This window comes from Meleagris gallopavo, chromosome 10, assembly GCF_000146605.3.
Source record: "Meleagris gallopavo isolate NT-WF06-2002-E0010 breed Aviagen turkey brand Nicholas breeding stock chromosome 10, Turkey_5.1, whole genome shotgun sequence".
NCBI classification, from domain to species: domain Eukaryota; kingdom Metazoa; phylum Chordata; class Aves; order Galliformes; family Phasianidae; genus Meleagris; species Meleagris gallopavo.
Window position 1 is genome coordinate 4,903,019 of NC_015020.2, and position 19,604 is coordinate 4,922,622.

The window sequence follows — 19,604 nt, forward strand, 5'->3', positions numbered from 1 at the left end:
GGATATGCCAGGACTGCTCTCTGCTGTACACCCCCAGCTGGCCCCAAACTTCCCCAACCTGAGCAGTAAATATGGAGCAAAAGGAGTTTAGAAAACAAATCTGGAGGCAGAGGAACAAACCAAGCCTGCCTTGTTGCTGTCATGGCAGAAGCACCTGGCACAGCCCTTGCTTTCAGTGATGGGTAGCATAGGCGTGCCCTGCCTTTTCCCAGTGCCCAAGTGTTGGTCCTTCCGTGCCTCCTGTCAGCGTGTTGAGATACCTGCCACCATACTGGATGGAATAAGTGGTGATTTACTTAGCTATATGAAACAATGCAATCTTTTAAGCAAACAGATGAGCACACCTCGTTGTTGTTGTTACCTATTTATTGACCGTCTTCCAGCTGAAGCGGGGAGTCCGACCGCTGACCACTAGATGACACTGTTGTATAACGCCGTGCTCAGCGTTAATGGCTTTAACAATAACTAATTTACTTAGGGAACACGTATGTGTATAATTAGGAGTCATCAATGTCTTTCTTTTAACATAAAATAAGTTTATCATACCCAATTAGATATTTCTTAAAAGATGAATTTCATTCTAATTGAGTAAAGCTATGCTACTGGTTTAAAATGTAGGATGTACATTTTAAGGATGTATTTGTATCTACTTTCACAGTTTCCATGTATTTTTAGTTCTTGCAATAAATGGATCTGATTACACCATTTAAATCGATGCTCTCTCAAACTGGTATGACATAAATGATTGTTCTGTCATTGGGATTTTACTGCCATTGTTTTCCGCATGTGAGGTTTGTTAGTGATCTCTCTCTTAAATCTCGTTCTGTCTTTCCCCCTCCTCCCGACTATGATCTTGAATCTGCATGTTCTTTCCATCAAGACTGAAGTAATCTATTTAAAGAGCCAACAACTGCCACCCTGCAGGACTAGAGCCTGGCCACGGCACCGCAGGCTTCCAGGCAGCACCCGTCAGCAATCCCTGGCGAATGAACGAGCTCCAAAATGTCCGTTGTGTGAGGGGTTTCTTTAGAAGCTCAGATTTCCTGTAGCTGAGCATTGCCCATGGAAAATCTGGTTTGTACAGACGTCAGACTAAATTCAGCCTAGGTGAAATGCAAATTTGGTGCTTTTCTATAGGAAAATTGCCTTTAAGCTTCTGTGTGAACTCGGAAGGATCAGCTAGGCAGTGCCACACCCAGTGCAGGCAAGGCTTACACCCTTCCCAAGGAAATTTTAATGTCAGAATTTGCTTTACCAGGTGAGTTCTGGATATCCCCACCACAACGACGTGTCATTGCCCATACTGGGGCTGTGCTCTCTTTACAGTTTCTTCAGGTTAGTAGGAGGTTTGATACAGGTGATGTTCCCATCAGCCGTGGTGACTCCAGGCAGGGCACCACTGCTTTTGCATTATGGCTGTTCCTGTAGTTCCGTTCCTGCGGCTGCTTGAGTAGAGCTTGTCTATTAAATCTTAATGGCATTTTTTAAATTAATTTCAATTATTTTCTGGAAAAAAAGCTACTCCTGCAACAAAATAATGACAAAGTCATCTTAGAATAATTTTCAGAATGTGGTTTGTAACTACATAGTACCTCAGAAGTAGCTTGACTATTATCCTATTTGTGCAATGCTTTTTCTGCTATCCCTGTATTTCATACGCAAGATTAAGGGCTATTATATTAAGTCACATTTCTGTCTTATTTATTGAAGTGTTGTTTCACTAAATAAGGCAGCAATGATTTGAGCTGGCTAAAAACCTGCTTGAAAATTATCTTTCAGCAAAAGGTTTTCAACAAGCTCTATTTTTGAAGCTAAAGTACTTGAATTCCCAATGACCAAATTCATTAAAATATAAATTAGCCTAAAGAAACAGATGAATTACAATGGAGTATTTGCATATCATATTTGGTGTGAATGTAACAGTTTCTTCATGTAGACTAACAGCTACTACAATCTTCAGAGTCTCAGGGTTGAGTAAATGGCTACGGGGAGAATAAGGAAGGAAAGTGGACAAGGGTGGAAGCTATTTGTTCTGAAGAATATTGCACAATTTTGCAGTCAGAATTAAAGCCTGTTTTACACCAGGTTCCTCAACTAAGGTGTATCTTATCTAATCAGTCAGCATCAGAAGTATGAGAGTGTTACAGTGTTCCAACACAGAAGGAAATTCAAGGAAATAAATGTCATGTTTTGATTGTATTTTCAGAATTGTAGGTAATTAGTGATTATTGCAAAACAGGAGAATGTGATCTAGAAATAAAGGTGAAGAGCAATCAGGCGGGATGGAATTACAATGCCTTATCTCTGGGGAGGTAAATGATCCAATTGTGGTAAAGACCTTTGCATCTGCAAGAGGCAGGAATAGAAATTACTCATAAAGTTTGACCTGTTGTTCTGTAAGTAATATAGCAGGGACTCCAACAAAGAGTATCATGTCAATTCTTTCTAATAAATGAGGCTGAACTGAAACAGTGGCTTCTGTAGTTTCTCTGATCTGTACCAAATATCTGCTCTATGCCTTCATGTGTCTTTCTGTGAATTGCTGATGCACTTGGCCAGTGAGTTTTCTGCGACTTCAAAGCCAAACCTTTCACTTTGCTTTGTATAAAACATGCCCAGAAGCTGGCACTGAAAAAGAGTAAGTAGGGAGAAAAATATTGATTTTAGATGTTAGGATAATCTAACAAAAATGGTTCCACCTAAAAAAGAAAAAAAAAACGGAAGAAAAAAAGAAAAAAGCTGATCTCTACTTCATTTTGGATTTCTTAGCTTTCTGGGTTTTGTGCCCAGAGTTTCAAGAGAACTAGCTCCATATAAATGCAAACAATAACTACGAATATTGCATCTGTGACTTCTACACTGTACAGCAATACTGGAGAATATACTCTTAAAAGACACTTTTTCACACTGTTTTCTGTGAGAAAGGATGAAGAAGGGCTTAGTTAGTCTTCAAGAATGACTGGCATCGCGTTCATCACTGGCGTTTTGTCTGATGTGGGGGAGCACAAGCCTGAATAGCTGTAACATAATTACCTCTGTTAGCTTTTGTGATGTAACTCAATGTATGTTATTGTGCATCGCTTTGATGAAGTAATGTTGGGAAGAAAGCTGAAAGAGCCAAATAACCCCAGACATATGGTCCCCTTATAAAAAATGACTAAGGCATTTTGAAGCCTACGAGTCAATAGACGTTTATACTTCTAAATCATCTAGAATATCTTTGAAAATGCAACCTTTAATACAGTCCCAGTTTACCAGCTTGAGGAGTCATTCCAGAATTTCAAGATAAATTTAAAGTCAAGAAAAATGAGGAATGGCCGAGTTCAGATTCAAATTGAGAAATAATAAATCATAAGATGTGAAGAAGAGAAAGTTCCAGGTCTAAAGCTTTTCAAAACAATGTGATTTTAAAATTTGGTCATACAGTTGTCATAGAGTAAGTCACACGAGCAACTTGAAACTTATAAATAATCTGATAATATTACTATTACTGCTCCTTAGGAAAGTGTTTCAACAAGGAAGTGACTGGCAACCTTTTACATTTGTTGTCTAAAATACTTTCCACCATTTTCTTAATATTGTCAAAGTTTTCATGGGTGAAAGAATTCTTAATATTCAACTTTGCAGTATTTTAGACCAACTCATATTAGATCATTTTATTAGAGATTTATAAACTTTATTTAAACTGAATCCAAGGAAATGAGGAAAAAATATTGCAGATGAATTATTTTTTAAGGATTGGGAAGAAGTAAAGAAGTGTTTGGTATCAGAGCATATAAATAGTTCTAGCTGACAGCAGAACAATAACTTCAGAAGATCACAGATTATTCTCAGCTTTTAATAAAAAAGAAACTAGATTTATTCAATTTGAAGATAAGAAAGTATGGCTCAATTCTGTTCTTTAAGCATTTTTCAGATAATTTTAACTGTTGATTTCAGTGTCTCTAGTCCCGATTTGCACTAATAAAAATGAGGTGCAAATGAGTGCTGATGAGTCTCTACTGAAGTTAAAGGAATAGTTGAAAATGTCTATGAATATTCATTAAAATTCAGGAATGAACTCCAAATTGATCATGTCTATGACTTCTGGTGAATTTGCTGTCTATGAGCATATAAGCACTTGAAATTAACTTTCATGAATATTTGCAAAGACAAATTTTCAATCAGACTTTTCAGATACAGAAAATAAACACTTAGCAACAAATTCTTAGAATTGTGACATTTGAATTTCACACCATGTCGCATATCTGAAGGACACAAGGAAAGTTTTGTCTGTGTGGAGACCATCGATGAACCCTTACTTTGTTAACTATGGGAATCATTGAGGAGAAGAAACAAATGAGAAGAACAAATGTAAGAAAATAAGAAACAGTGTGGATTTCTATTTCAGGATTTTCTTTTTTTAATGTATTGAACACTGTAGTTGAGCATGAAGTGAATCTTAGAAGCTGGCTTCTCCTCATTTTGTGCTGTCAGGAAATTGTCACCAGTAATTTCCATGACTACGTCCAGGCAGAATCATTTTAAGAAAGTAGTTGGGTGTTTTAACTGCTTAAGACACAAGAGTCATGATAGAGTGCAGTGGCTGATAATTTGAAGTAGCTTAGAAAAAGCAGTGTGCATGTGATTGATTACTGTCATTTGACTCCAAAATGAGATCTGTGGTTTCTATAAGTTTCTTCTAACTTGTAAGAAGCTCTAAATCCAATAAGATGTTTATATAAAATAGTTCTTGTGGTATATCAAGTTTAAGTGTGATCTTGAGTGTGTTGTGGCTTGCAGAATGACCTGCAAAAAAAAATAATTCATATTAAGGAGTATAATGGAAGGGACAGTTGAGGAATTCTTCTATGACAAGGGGAAGAAACCTGTCAGTGCGTGAGTACAAGGACAGAACGTGTCCTGCGTGACACATTGATGTTTGTATCCCGGACACTGAGAGAAGAGAAGTATACCTGACCCATCTTTGGGCCGGGTAGAACAGGTTAAGACCCGAACTGTGACATGTAAAGATGCCAGGAACCTGCAGAGTTGCCACAGGACCCTGGGCTGGCTCAGAGGAGGTGAGCTGAAACACCCCGAGGAAGGAAGGGGCACTGCTCGAGGTGAATAGCCTGGGCAAAGTTTGCACCAGCCCACTGTGCTGCTGATCTTGCCAGGGCAAGGAAGGGTGTTTGTTAATAATTGCAATCTAGAATTGGTTGTTTTTTTGTTGTTGTTGTTTGTTTGTTTGTTTGTTTAATTTTAGTTTAGTTTTTATTTTTGTGAGTTTCACCAGTGTAGTGCATAAGACGTTTGATATTATGAAAAAAAATTTCTCAGAGTGTTAAGGCATTGGAACAGGCTGCCCAGGATGGTGGAGTCACCGTCCCTGAAGATTTTCAAGAAATGTGAAAATGTGGCACTGAGAGACATGGTTTAACAGGCATGGTGGGATGGGATGATGGTTGGGCTAGATGATTGAGTGGTGTTTTCCAAATTTACTTAATGATTGTGAGATTCTAAGAGCCTAGCCACTTGTTTTGCTGGAACGTGTCCTGATTTCATCTTTTATCCTGTCACATGAAAAGCACATTCTCTGTGGCTGGTTTTGGGCACTCTCTTACTTGGGGACTGAAGAACTGAAATACTGTGCAGGGAAAGCACTGCTCCTACTCAGTTACTGGAGTCAGCTTGAGGGCAGGTGTTGGGTAGGGCTGGGTCATCCCCTCAGCCTGCAAAGCCAGAACCTCCAATGCACAGTGGGTGAGGGAAGGTTGTTTATGATGCATAAGGTACCCTAAGAGGGTCATGCAGCTTGAAAGAAATCAGATCAGGTTTCTGAAACTGAGACAACTGAATTATTCAGCATGCTTTGCTTGCAAAGGTGCTGAGCACCTTGAATCCCATGTTTGAATAGTCTGCAAGCTAGAAAATTATTTATTGCAAGAAATTTGTGAGTAATTTGAAACCAGGAATTATCTGGGGAGGTTTCAAAGAGATTTGTAGACAATTCAAAAACAAGAAAATAAGAATGAATAAATTATTTTGTTACATTTTACTTCATCTCTAGTTTTGATACTGAAGGAATTTAGCCCAAGTGCCTAGAAGGCATGCATGCAAAGGATTGGATTTCTTGTGTAAAAGCTATACAATGTGATAACATGGTTGTACTGCATATGCAGTTTTGATATGTAACCTTTTAAATAAATTGGAATACTCTTTGTGCCTATACTGGCACACACCGAGATATCATAAACAATAATTTTGTAAAGGTCACTTCCTCACTAAGTACTTAGAGCTCATGGTAAGAGCAGTGTAGGACTATTAAAAAGACCTTTTTGTTTCTATTTTTTGGGGGTCCCTGGTAGTTTTTCTGCTTTGAAGCTATATGAGTATAGCTACTTGGCAGTCCTTTCTGCCATGGGTCTGGTGAGCCTGGCTGTGCAGCCCTGTGCTGTAGGTCCCTGTGCTGCCCCCTCTGTGCTGGCAGCAAGTGCCAGTGTTGGCCATACGTGCTAGGGGCTGTGGTGCTGCAGGCGTCTGGTGGGCAGCGTCCTTTCTGCTATGGATAGGGAGTAGCATAGCATGATCCAAATGGTGGTAGGCTGCTGACCTGTGTCAGTAACAAGAGCTAATGGCTTTAAGTTGCATCAGGGGAGGTTCACATTGGATGTTAGGAAAAATTTCTTCTCAGAAAGAGTGGTGGACTGTGTGAACAGGCTGCCAAGGGAGGTGGCAGAATCACCTTCCCTGGAGGTTTTTAAAGCAAAGGGTAGATGAGGCACAGAGAGCCATGGTTAGTGGTGAAGTGGTGATGAGCTGATGGCTGGACTAGGTGATTGTAGTGTCTTTCCAACTTTAATGATTCTGTGATTCTTTGAGTAGCATTTCAGAAAAAACAGCTATCTCACCATGTCATCATACTCAGAAGCCTCGGCAACACAGGTGCCAACAGCAGTGTGGGAGGGCAGTGAGCCCAGGTGTTCTGCGAGCTCAGCCCAGCTGGGCAGTGCCTTGCTCAGCATTCCCTCCAGCTGCTGCTGCCACTGAAGGTGCTAGTGAAGCTTTTGGTGAAACCAATTTATTTTGGCCCAGCCAAAAACTTATTTTGCTTGGTCTTGCTTAAATCCCGCAAAATATTTTGTCTCAGATGAAATTTTTGAAAGATCGTAGCTCATCTGACCAGCATTAAAAATAGCTGGTCCAATATCCATTGGTCTCTAGAAACAAAGGCATCCTGTTGCAAACACTCCTTAAGTAATACCTGCTGGGATGTACTTTCTTGTGATTGACAAGATGACCTAAATCAATATCCTTCTATTTCCAGGCCTCTTATTTTAAGGAAATCCACAGCTGTCTTGCCAACAGCAAGTGCAGAGGAGAGGTGTTCCCTGCTGCAATGGCACGAGAGGACAGCCTGAGCAGGGTACGTGGGTTCATGCAGAGCAGGCTCCTCTGGTAGCCACAAACCTTCCAGGTGCTGCTGCTGCAGAGGCTGCTTGCATGATGTAGGGCAGAGCCAGGGCAGCAGCCTGGGACTGCTGGCTTCTGCTGCTGCTATCCATGCTGCAACAGTGTTTATTCAATACCTAGGAATTTTATTTAAAATTATTTCAGTTCTCTCTCAGCAAGAAGCCCATGAATGCATGATTCAAAGCTTTGATTTTTGCTTCTTTGGAAGGCCTGTGCCTAGCATCAGTCTGTGATCTCACGGAGGTTACATGCACACAAACAACAAAGATGTATCAGCCCAAGTTTAAATTACCCTGGTAACTCTTCTGCTGGAAAATCTCTTCACTATTTGTGTGGGCAAGCTGTTCAAAATCAATATTTCCTAAATTTCAAGTATCAGTGAGGGTATTTGCTGGCCTCTCCTGTATGCCCATGCTGAAGCCTATCAATAGATTGTCTATTTTATGAGGTTCTTGATCTTATTTAAATTTTAACACATTTATATGAGTGATTTTTGAAAAAAGACATATTTTCAATAAGATTATAAAAATACGTATTCGTAAGTGTGTTTTAACATTACCAAACTCAAATCTAGGTTTCTGTTTTTCTCACATTGCTCCACAAAATGATTTCTTTGGCTAGTAATTTTGTTTCTCTGTTAGCACTGACCTTCCCAATGAGCTCTCACTGCTGAATCAAAAGGAATTTTGCTTATGTAAGATACTTGGAAATTTTCTCAGGAAAGGGATAGGACTTAAATCTCATACAAAGGAATAAAGGATGATATTTCCCTTGTGACGATAAGCATCATGTGTAAGTTGAGCCTGCTTTGTGGAATGGTGAAAAATGGTTGCAGCAGTTAAAAAGAGGATCAACTATGTAGAAAATAAGAAAGAGTATGAGTTGCAAGTGTGGAATATGAAATGATTTTTAGACATTAAGTTAACAAATTAATTTGGCTGACATTACCTTCAATTTACATGGAAACCATTTTTCACATTTTCTGGGTAGATCATTTTCTATGTTCTGCTGTGACTGGGGGAAAAAAACAAAGCAGATGAGTCCTTTAAGGCAAGAGAAAACATCCCAAAAGTCATTTTAACTCATTCCAAGAGCTGTTCAGCAGGCACAGACTCAGTAAATGACAAAGGCGTGCACAGAGGGAAGCAGGGATGCCAGGTTAACAGCTGGTATCTGAAAAAGGCCAGTTTGCTGTTTCTGTTGGTACCTCTGCATGGAGGCTGGGGCAGACTGTGCTGATCAGGCCACGTTCCAGCAAGAAAGATGTTTCTGACAGGTTGCTGGTCTGGAACTCGTGGCTTGTGAGATCCCAAAGCAAAGCTGGAGCCTGCTTCCACACTGCCGTTCACAGGTAGAAAGCCATTCCGCTTGCACTCAGTGGGAATAGCCCCACCAAGGGAAGCTGTCCAGGATGGGCTTGTTTCAGTCCTACTCACATATTAGAAGTTGCCGTTAGGATGGGTGGACATATGCCAGTCCATTTGAGATCTCTCTCTTCTATCACAGAATTCTGAAGCAATTGCTTTAATTTACGTCTGCTTGTTTCTCTAATTCTTTCTTAACGCCTCAAAGTTGAGCAGTTGATAGGTGCAGGTGATAGGACAAAGTTACTCAGAATACCATGATTGCCCTTTTTACCTATGCAGGCATGTAATATAGGCTGAAAATGTAGGCAAGTTGAGCCTTACATGGTGACGCTGGGCAACTAAAAGAAAACTGTAAACATGCCTAAAATTCAAGACCATAATTTAATTCAGTATTTTAGGGACACAACATAGAGAGTGTTCACAGCTCCAAAAAACAGCACATGCATAGAAGGTCTTAACAGATATTTCTGATTTGTTCCACAAACAGTTTGCAAAACCACAAGCTCTGCTATTGTGATCTGTTTTGAAATTAAACAGTAGCAGCCTGTGTGATACAGGCCAATTCACACTGACTGTGGCCAGGAGAAATAAGGTATTAGGAAGAGAGAAGCAATAAATAAATAAATAAATAATAGGTTGCCCATTCTTCTTTCTTTTAGCTCTGGCACAATTTGGCAGAGATATGGAGAAGGGGCTTTTCACCTCTTCAGGGAGAGACATAAACTTGGACCACACAGTCTCAAACTCTGCCAGCTTGTCATTCAGCTCATGCATTCAAGATGTTGCATATTAATAGCACTCCCTGATGGCTGGTGGATGGGGGTCTCTTCACCTATACAAAATAAGCCTCTTGGCACAAGAAAGTACAAAAGAGGCCCACATAGGAAAAGAAATGCACTAGAGAACTGGTTCGGAGAAACTCTGCACAGATGCTCATGTGCAGATGCATATTTCAGATGTTCTTTTTTCCTGATTAGCATGCAGCAAACTCACCTGTTTTGATGCCTAGAGGAATCACAGCAGAAGTAGCGAAACACCTGTGTGAGTTCATTTCTTTTTCTCTATGAATATGATTTCCATAGCATGCTTTTTCAATTGCCCTTGTGTGTAGCCACTAACATCCTTTTCAGTCTCCCTCTTGGATATGTGTGAGCTGTACAGGGTACTACTTCAAGATGGAGACAAAGCACAGACAGTGCGGGGAGCTGCACATTGAGAAGGAGAAGGGAATGTGAAGTGGTGGCACCAACTCTAATGGCATAGGAATACTGGGGGCGCAAGCAGGATGAGTTCTGGCACGGCTGAGACAGGAGGATGAGCTGGGTAAAAATTTGGTGCTCCTGATTTGCAGATGATTTGATGTTCAATATATATGGGGCCTTACACGACGTCTGGTCATGAGATCCACGAACAAGAACCAGCCTGCTTCCCCCTGAGCCTGCAATGTGCAGGTGACAAGGAGCATCTGATCCTAATTCTCACACTGTGCTCTGCGGGAAAATCCTATGTATGCCACAGAAAAAATAGACTCCTTTGTGCTCTGCTCCATCGTAGTTCGCTCCACCGGCAGAAAGCACAGCTCAATTCTATGTGTGTGTTTTGCAAAAAATGAGCCTCAGGTGGAGAGGGTGGGGGGAGGGTTACTTGTATGTGTGTGGGTATCTGGTGCAATCCACGGTGTGAGCCACGTTTTTCTGGATATTTCAGCATATACTGAGAATGACACATGAACAGTCCAATCTATTTTCAGAATTGACAGTTTTTCTTTTCACTCTGATAATTGCTTCTTTAATATGGTAAAGTATGCAAAGTGCTTCAATAAACTTTTAATTAGGAATGGGAGTAACAGTGAAACTAAGAGAAAGCCGTAGCCAAGGCTAGAGCTGACCTTGGCTCATACCTGTGTTGAGCTTGATTCAGTTTTGAAAAGAAATCGCTTATCTTGGCATTTGTTGGTTTCTGGCAAGCAGGTGCCCTGAAGAAGGACAAGAAATGTTGGTTTTGTGGTGTTTTAGACTCAGGAAAGGCCCAGCAGAAATCCTTTCTGGTGAGAGTCAGGGAATAAAGCAGCTTGGGTGTCTTTTGATCTCAGATGTCAAATACTTTTTTAAATAAAAATATTCAAAATATGTGAGGTTTTTAAAAAGCTCTGAAATCTTCTCAGGTCCGTACAGCTGAGAACAGATTACAAGCAGAATTCTCCGGATTAATCTGAGATGGATTTTGCTGCAGTGGCAGCTCTTTGACGGAAGCCTGCTGATTGACACCAAGAATGGGAATACACTGTGGAGGGGGGTCTCTATTTTCTCTTAATCCGTCTAAATCAATTAAGCGTTTGAGGTGTGGTAGTGTATTTTCTAGGAACTTCATTTCTCTGTTTATCCTGATGAGAAATGTAACCAATCCCTTTTGACTTTGCAAAGGAAAATGCATCCCACAGAGCTAATGCTGTGTGCACTATATGTAGAAATATATGTTTAATGAAAGATGAGAAGCTATAGATCAAATAACTATGTGGAAGCCACTCTCACAAACAATGAAGATCATACTAGATGAACTCCAAATATCATTACTATTGTTTAATATCAGCTCCAGTCCTGCATCTGCATAAGATAGTGTCAGAGATAATAATCTCACCAGACAGATACAAACTGCAAAACTGAAATTACCTTGCCCAATTACTTTGTTTACTGGTGGTGTTAAACTACTGTTTTTGTCTGAATCATGCAAGAGAGCTGTGATTTTTACCTCCTCTGAAAATGCAGCAGTTTAGCATGAATGCCTATTTCTTTCCAGACTACGTTATGAGTGAGTTTGATAGGAGTCACCATGGTGAGGAAAGGAATAATGGATTTTCAGGTAAGACATCTTCATAATGAATTCACTCCTTACACCATGTTAACGCCCACACATGGAATTAAGGACCTCTGTAACACAATGCAACAATTTACTAGAAATCACAAAACACCAATTATAGAATTGGATTGAAATTGGCTGCCAAATCCTCTGTCCCTGATAAAAGAAGGATAGGTAAAGTCATGCCAGCACTTCTTAACTCCTTCCTAAAACTTCCCGTGGGTCCATTGTGCACTCTCTAAATGAGAAAGGAGGAGATTGACTGCAGTGCTATGTTTGCAACATGAAATGCATAAAATAATAAAAAGAATGTTTCAGGAACAGCAGTGAATATAAACTCAATTCAGATGGTATTTATTTAAATAATTACAGCACTTCATTAACTTAGATAATCTCCTGATTTATGCAGGTGAAAAAAGGAAGAGTCAGGTTCCATATTGTATTTTTGGATTGATAAAAGTAAGTGAGCCTTTATGGAAGAAGCATGTGAATGAGGTTCCTCAGCTGATATTTTAGAAAAGCACAATTAAACGTCAACATTTTACAAAGGACTCTTAAATCCTCAGACTGAATCTTGTCTGTTTTTACCGGTAGCAGAGTACCAAACTGTAAGCAGAACTGAGCAGGATCTGACTTTCCATCACAGACAGTTAATAATTAAATCAAACATTATATTCAACAATAGAACATATGCATCAGCTTCTTTCAAATTGCATTTCCTTCCTGTTAGATCCATTAGCGTAAACCAGACTGCCTTTAGAAAACCCCTTATTGCTGCTGTCTTTCAGCACAGTTCCTGAAATGGATAATGTGGTGCATATTATGGTCAATTACACAGAACTCCCTAGTGATAGGGTTTTAGAGTTTCAGAATAAAACAGCTGGAACTACAGGGCTGTAAACTAATCTGAAAAAGAGACAATAGTAAGACATTTGATGCACATTGTTAGAACATGGACAAAGACTAGATGTGAAATACTACCTATCACCATGCCTACTGTATCTCACAGCATCTTCTCTACAAAATCCCAGTTAACTCTTGAAAGCCAAGACAGTCAAAAGTGAAAGATTTTGCCATCAACAGATGCACACACATCTCTGTAACCTAAACTAAGCAGAAACATTAAAGGAGGAACTTGATACAGACTCCTGTTTCTTTTAATATCAGTGGAGTTTGAGTGAAACCCAGAACCCTATTCAAAAATGATAATTTGTTTGTGAATGCATAATAAATATATACCTACACATTCTAAAAAACTTTGTCCTTCTCTCTTTTATTAATTGGAGGAGCAATGAAAAGTGGGTGTTTTGGATGCAAAAATTGCAAGTGGTTCTGAATATGTCAAGGCTACTGTTAACAACATGCAGTGCTCGATCCTCCATCAATACAAATTGACAGAAAAGCTCCCATTAATTTTAGTAACACAGGAGCGAATGTTTAGAATAACATATGCATCATTTGGAAGCACAGTGACCGTGATTACATGTGTAATCACAGTAATTGTGCACACAATTACTGGTTGGGTATCTAACTGCTTTTCACAAATCAGTTTCTCTGCTTGCGTGTATACTCACAGCAGCCACTTGTGCAAATACAGTGCAGCCCAGAGCATCCCTACCTCTGTGCTCATCGCTGACGTGATACAGAAGGGGGCTCTATCTGTAGCAGTGTGTATGTGGGATAGAGAAGCATATGTTTTTGTTGCAGTGGTGGGAACAATAAATAAGAAAGGAAGAAAAATTGTTGCAGTGTCTATTTGGTAAAGTAAAAGTGAAACTACTACAACTAATTTTTCAAAAGGACAGAGACTGATTTTTACCGGCTCCTTTCTTGCAAGCCTGCTTATCAGCAGGGTCCAGCAGGCATCAACATGTTCACGTTTTGCAATGCTGTGGCAAAATAATCAAATTATTTACAAAGTAACAACACCATACTGAAAGAAAATAAAAAATAAGATATGAATTAAATAATAATAATAAAAAAACAAATTTTGCATTAAAAAAAATCAAATTTGCAATTTAGGCTGCTATGAATTTCTTACATCATGAAATGTGAAAATGAGATGTTCTGACTAGCTACAGTTAAAAGATTCGCTCCTCTACACAGGAGATTGATTTTTATAGTCATAACAGTGGAAAAAAGCACATCCTTTGTAGACTTCCGAATTCATCCTTCTGCTCAGCAAAATGGTAAATTCAACACAAAACATTTTATTCTTCTGTCTCTTACAGTCATGGCTTCCTTCTTCCCCCGGAGAGCAATGAGTCTGTTTCCCTTTTTCAATAACAGCTTTATTACAGCATGTTAAAGGGAAACAAGAAGATGAACAGACCGGGCCTGGCTGTGCAGCGATCGGTCTTCTGAGGAGCCTGTGTGAGGAGATACTGGTCTGGGAGTCAATCTGAGGAAAAGCAGAAGATATTTGCTTTATGTAAGTAAATGCAGGTGCAGAGTCCTATTGTCTCAGCATGAGTAAGCATTGAGCATTTTTCTAAAACTTCTTTGTAGTACTTGAATCCCTTCTTTATTCTTTACAGGCATTCTGCTGATAATCGAGGCAAATTTTTACTGTAATTTTATTAGAGTAGATGTGGCGTAATCTCACTGAAGTCCAATCAGAGAGAATTTCAGCGCTGTACGTTGTTTATGGTCTGCAATATTGCAAATAGGAGTTGTGCATGTGGACTGAATTCAATATAAAGCATTAAACACTATCTATTTTGTAATTAACGTAAGAGCTGTATGAAGTCTGCAAGCTAAGAAATCCCACAAGTCCTGTAGAAAATGTTTGTTGTTTTTTTTTTGCAGATCTGAAGTATTATTCAAGGGAGTTCACTCCAGAAGACAAGAGAACTTTTGGTACATAATGAATATAAAGCTCTAAGACTTGGTGCTGAAGGAAACTTCTCTCAGAAGTGTGCATTTATTGTTTGATACCTTTTGTGATACGTGCTGCTTCATCTACCATCTCGTAAGTGTGGTCTCACTTTCACTGTTATTGCAACATGTGTCAAGTGAAATGAAAACAGAAATTTGGGAAAGGATATAATTAACCTACCTGTGAACATTAACCTTAAATATTGTGCTAATTACCTCAATAATTTAATCACTGCAGATCTCAAACTTGTTTGTTAAATATTTAATACAGAGGTGTGGATAGCTTTCTGTGAATATAACCTTCTATATAAAAGAAAACCATTGTATATTTGCACTTCAGCAAAAAAATCCACTGTCAACAAAACTTTTAATGGCAATCACAGAAAACGTGCCCTGGGGCTAAAAGATATAGTGCCCTGCTACTCGTAAATCTAATGAGCGTGATGTGTGCTGAGTAGGCCACAGTAAATTTCAGTCTGCACATCTTCAGGTTTGATTCCATGGTAGTCTAGACTGGAAAGTTTCTTTTGCCTTGTTTCTTTGGCTGTGGTGCAGTTGTGTAGTTATTTCTTACCTGTTCACCTGATTACTTGAGCCACTGACCACATTATGTCCTTGATCTTCATCCCTTCTCATCAAGTGAATATTTTGTGCTGCTTCAAGGCCATGGGGTCAGCCCCAGCCACTGCCGCTGGGGAGCAAGAGGGAAGCCATGGGAGCTGGACAAACTGCCAGATGGGAGGATGGCTGGCAGAGAGGGCGCGGGAGGTGGGGGGCAGGCCCTTACACCCCTGGCACTCCAATCTTCCATCTCATGGAAAAACCAAGTCTCCCTTCCTTCATTTTTTCCCCAGGGGCATTAGCCAGCCCTGTGTTTCAGGCTGTACCGGATGGCAGTACTTCTTTGTTTTTGTAATGTATGTCTCCTTTACTGAGAAAGAAGATGGAAGATTGGCTTTGACATCATGTTGCTGCACTGTAAATTTTACTAGTAGAGTAAGGTGCAAAGATATCCTAAATCCATGTGATGGCTCACACCAGACCTCTGTCAGAAGTTCTTTGATTAGGTAGGCGTTCACGTAAGTGCTTGTTTTGGGACTACATTATTACCTTATCATATATTATTCAGAATTTCTTTCTAAGTGCTTATATTTATTTACTACACACTTGTACACATAATTCATACTGTTCAGTTCATCCCTGGCAATAAGAAACGAATTTCTGTAAGTTTAGCTGAATAAAGTTATATTTGCCTTGTTAGTCATCAGAAGTCTAGTTCTTTCTATGCATTACCTGAGTTTCTGGGCATTTTTTCCCTTCATTTACTCAAAAAATGACTAATGAATACAGAAAGACAGCCAAGACAAGATGAACTTTTGGACAATTTATGCAAACACGACAGATGAGGATAGATTTACTATAAACATGTCAGGCACAAAAGACTTGACTGCTTTTTAAATACAGTGATACTGGAAGAGATTTATGGATATTTTCAACTGTTCATTAAAGAGAAAAATATTTTGAAACTATAGGCACTCTCCTTTTATCCATTTTTGCCTTCCAGGCTGAGTTGCAAACCTTTGATGTTTTCTTCACCAAAAAATAAAAGTAGTTATGAATTTATTTCTCCCAAGCACTTTCATTTTTGTGTCAATTTACAGTTTTTATTACATTCCTGGCAGTCCAAATTACGGTGTTTGGAGAGCAGCTAGAGTCCCCAGTTCAGAATTTTCTGAAAATAGGGATGAGGTTCACTTCACGTTGCTTTCTGACCGCTGCCTTTTTTCTCCTCCTATAGTAATAAAAGGTTAATAAAGTCTATGAATACTTTAATGGCCTGCTCAAACAACCAACTAATTAAAGATTATTCAGATCTAAATGACTGGTAGCCAATCAAAAAAATTAGCATGCAATGACTGGTACCTTCTGGATCAGATCAAGAAAACGAGAATTCTTAGGCTTGAAACCGTACATAACATGATCCTGATAGTTGACCAAGGTATCAATTCTTACTGCCAGACAGGTATATGCTTAACTGCATCTGTTTAGAATCTACTTCTGTGCCTTTGTAAATCGATAATAAGCCTTGCTTTCAACTTTAGTGCAACCAAAGTTGTTGTCTCTCAATGATTTTGCAAGCTAGGATTGAGCTAAATAGTTTAATGAAATTAGGGGATTCTTTCTAAAATCATATTAAACTCAAAGAAGTAGTAAGGAATTTGCACTTGCATTACTTCTGAAAACCATTGTATCTTGCCAGATTTCCTAGGAAGTCAAAACACTGCACCAAAATGGTAGCAGAAAGGACTGTGCAGTACTGGAAGATATCATCCTGCCTGCTCACAGTGCTGACTGTGCTTCTGCTTTTTGAGAAAACAGGGAAAGAAAGATGGAGAAAGAGGAGATGAGAAGATTTGGATGGAAAATAATACAGTTTTCATTGCAGACTTAGAAGGGTATCTGCAATCTTGTAGCATCATGATTTGAGTGTTCAGAGAACCTCCAAAATAAGACCTTAACAAAGGTTTTATTTTGGAGAGAATACAAAGCAGCTGACAGTATTTTAACAATTTTTACTGGACTTGCCTTTTCAGCCTCTTAAAATTAATTGAAGAGCCACAGACCAACCACATTTATAAATAACATAATGCAGTTGGGGATAATGCAAATGTCTTTATAAATAACACACTATAGCTTAAATCATTATTTTTAATGCTGCTATTTTTTGTTCCTATATGAACAGGTCTGTGCTGGTCTGCATTAATTAAATTTAAGTAGGATTTCTAAGGCCAGATCATCATTATTTCTGTGGACCTGATTTAAGTCTGCAGTAAAACATTTCTCCATTTAGTCTGGTGCTTTTGTGTCATATTTCATACACTAGTTGTCTCTTAATTAAATCCATGATGGCCCACCAACACAGACTATTAAAATAACTATACTTTGCACTTGACATATTTATGAGACAGATTCATAAGAGTATAGACTGATACTTGAACTACTCACTGAGAAATGCTAATAAGATTATGATGAAGGTAAGATTAGAACATTTGTCTCCTTTTCTCTTCTCTCTTCTTTTTAGAAATTTATTTTTATAACCACAGTTCACTACGTCTATTTCGGGCTCTTTGATGTTGTTGTATATACCAGCAATTCTTTCTGTGTGTATTTATTATGGCGATGAGAAGCGGGAAACTATTTATTTATACCACTTCAGGAAAGCACTTAAGTATTGTGTCCTTGAAGTATGACTATGTGCAGATATCTGTAAAACCTTCGCATGGGATTGACGTGTTCAAGATATTGCATATTAAGAAATAGGCATCCTTTGAAATTGGATGAATGTAAAATATTGATTATCACAAAGAGGTGCATTGCTTTATCTTTATTGCCCTGTTCCTCGAGCTGTTCTGTTGTAGGGCCAGCAGGGTCTGATCCTGCTGGGGAAGGAGACAGCGGTACTATGCCTGTGGTCATGTGCTGCATACTGGCATGCCAGGCAGGGTGTCCTAGCCCAGCTTCCAGGTGCACAGCACAACATTTTTGCATGGATTGGTCTGTGCAGTTTACTCTATGCCTTTTGACTGTCACTGCAGTGTTTGAAATTGTTTGGATGTATGGCCTCAGCAATTAGGAAAGATGAGAAAAAGGAAATCATATCCATGAGTATGACTTGAAGGGTTGCATGGCATTTGTTAAGATTTGATCTTTTTGTGTGCATGAATATCTGGAAATGGCATTCCTTTTTGGATCATTTATTGACAAAGTCACCGATATCATTTGATATTTTTTAAAGAACGTGAAAGTAGTAGGTTCAAGGAATTCCATATTTGAGAGCGAGGGCAATAGAAGTGATAAAGCTGCTACCTGGATGGTCTAAAATCAGCAATGATTTCTGTTGCTTTTCAATTCCCCTCTTACGGACCTTCTTCTTTCTCTCCCTTTTTTCCAGTTATATCTTTCATGGAAAGGCTCCTGTACATCACTGAATCCAAGTGTGGGCACAATTGCAGATGGCTGTAAAGACATACAGTTTGAAGGATATTTATATTATCAGTGTGGTGTATAGAAACCCAAATCTGCATGATGTTCTGATTTCTTTGGTGATACATTACCATGCTTCACACTGGTATCTTCTTTGAAATTATTGTAAGCATAAGATATTGAGATTTCATTTACAAATAAATACGATATTAGAAAGTAAGAATAATAAAGATATATTAAATATTTCATCTTCTAGAGAAATAAACCAGCTACAGTTCAGGGAGCTTCACTAAACACATTAAATCTAATAAAATCGCCTACATGTACTCCTGACACTAGTAGTAATTAAAATAACTTGTTTCAAAAAATTGGTCCTATACATGAATACTTATTGGCAATTATTTCTAAGTTCTTCAAACCAAAGATAACGTAATTTGATTCACACACAATGTTCTTGTAAATGTGGTTCATAGTGGGTTTTATATGCAGCTTAGGACTGTTAATTGCCATTTTGAGCCTCACAGTAAAATAGAGTTCAATATGTCGCTTTTTCTGAAGTATTGAGAAATGTTTGAGAAATGCTTGTCTTAGTCTAATCAACTGTGAATAATTTATTTCTGAGTCCTACTTTTCAGTATAAGTGGATCTGACTTTTCTCGGAGCTTCTAAAATCTAATCAACTTGTTATATTCATTTAATTAGGAAAGTCTGTAACGAACTGTGAAGTGTATGTACCAACAGGCTTTCTTGTTGTGTAAAATGGGTGTATTTTCCCTGTGAATGCGATTGCGTTTGTTTGTACTGACTGGTAGCCACTACTAAACATACCAGGTTTTTATGGATACATATAGGTCAATATGCATAGCACATAGATGTTTTCTGAGCTGCCTTTTCTCCTTATGCTCGGACAAAAGGTCTTTGACCCTGGTCTAAAATATTGCCCGGTGCTTATGGGATGTAATATGAAAATCATCAAAACTGTCCTTGGCAGGATGTTTCTTTCCATTAGTTAATTAAAGTGGTTTATTATTGCCTACAGCACGATTGCTTTATATGTGGCTTTTT

At 38.8% G+C, this 19,604-nt stretch overlaps 1 long non-coding RNA gene across 5 annotated transcripts in view; it reads left to right on the plus strand.

The window, feature by feature from the left end:
- LOC104912274 overlaps window positions 1-19,598 on the plus strand; it is a 36,564-nt gene extending 16,966 nt beyond the window's left edge. For 2 of the 5 annotated variants that reach the window (XR_794525.3, XR_794526.3), the window contains exons 2-6: window positions 11,619-11,681; window positions 13,910-14,109; window positions 14,487-14,649; window positions 15,410-15,622; window positions 18,508-18,587. This is a non-coding gene — a long non-coding RNA (uncharacterized LOC104912274). Of the gene's footprint in view, window positions 1-6,354; window positions 7,409-11,618; window positions 11,682-13,909; window positions 14,110-14,486; window positions 14,650-15,409; window positions 15,623-16,815 lie in introns of those variants that run through there. The other 3 variants (XR_794527.3, XR_002117921.2, XR_794529.3) reach the window with 3 other exon arrangements.
- The last annotated feature ends 6 nt before the right edge of the window (window positions 19,599-19,604 follow it).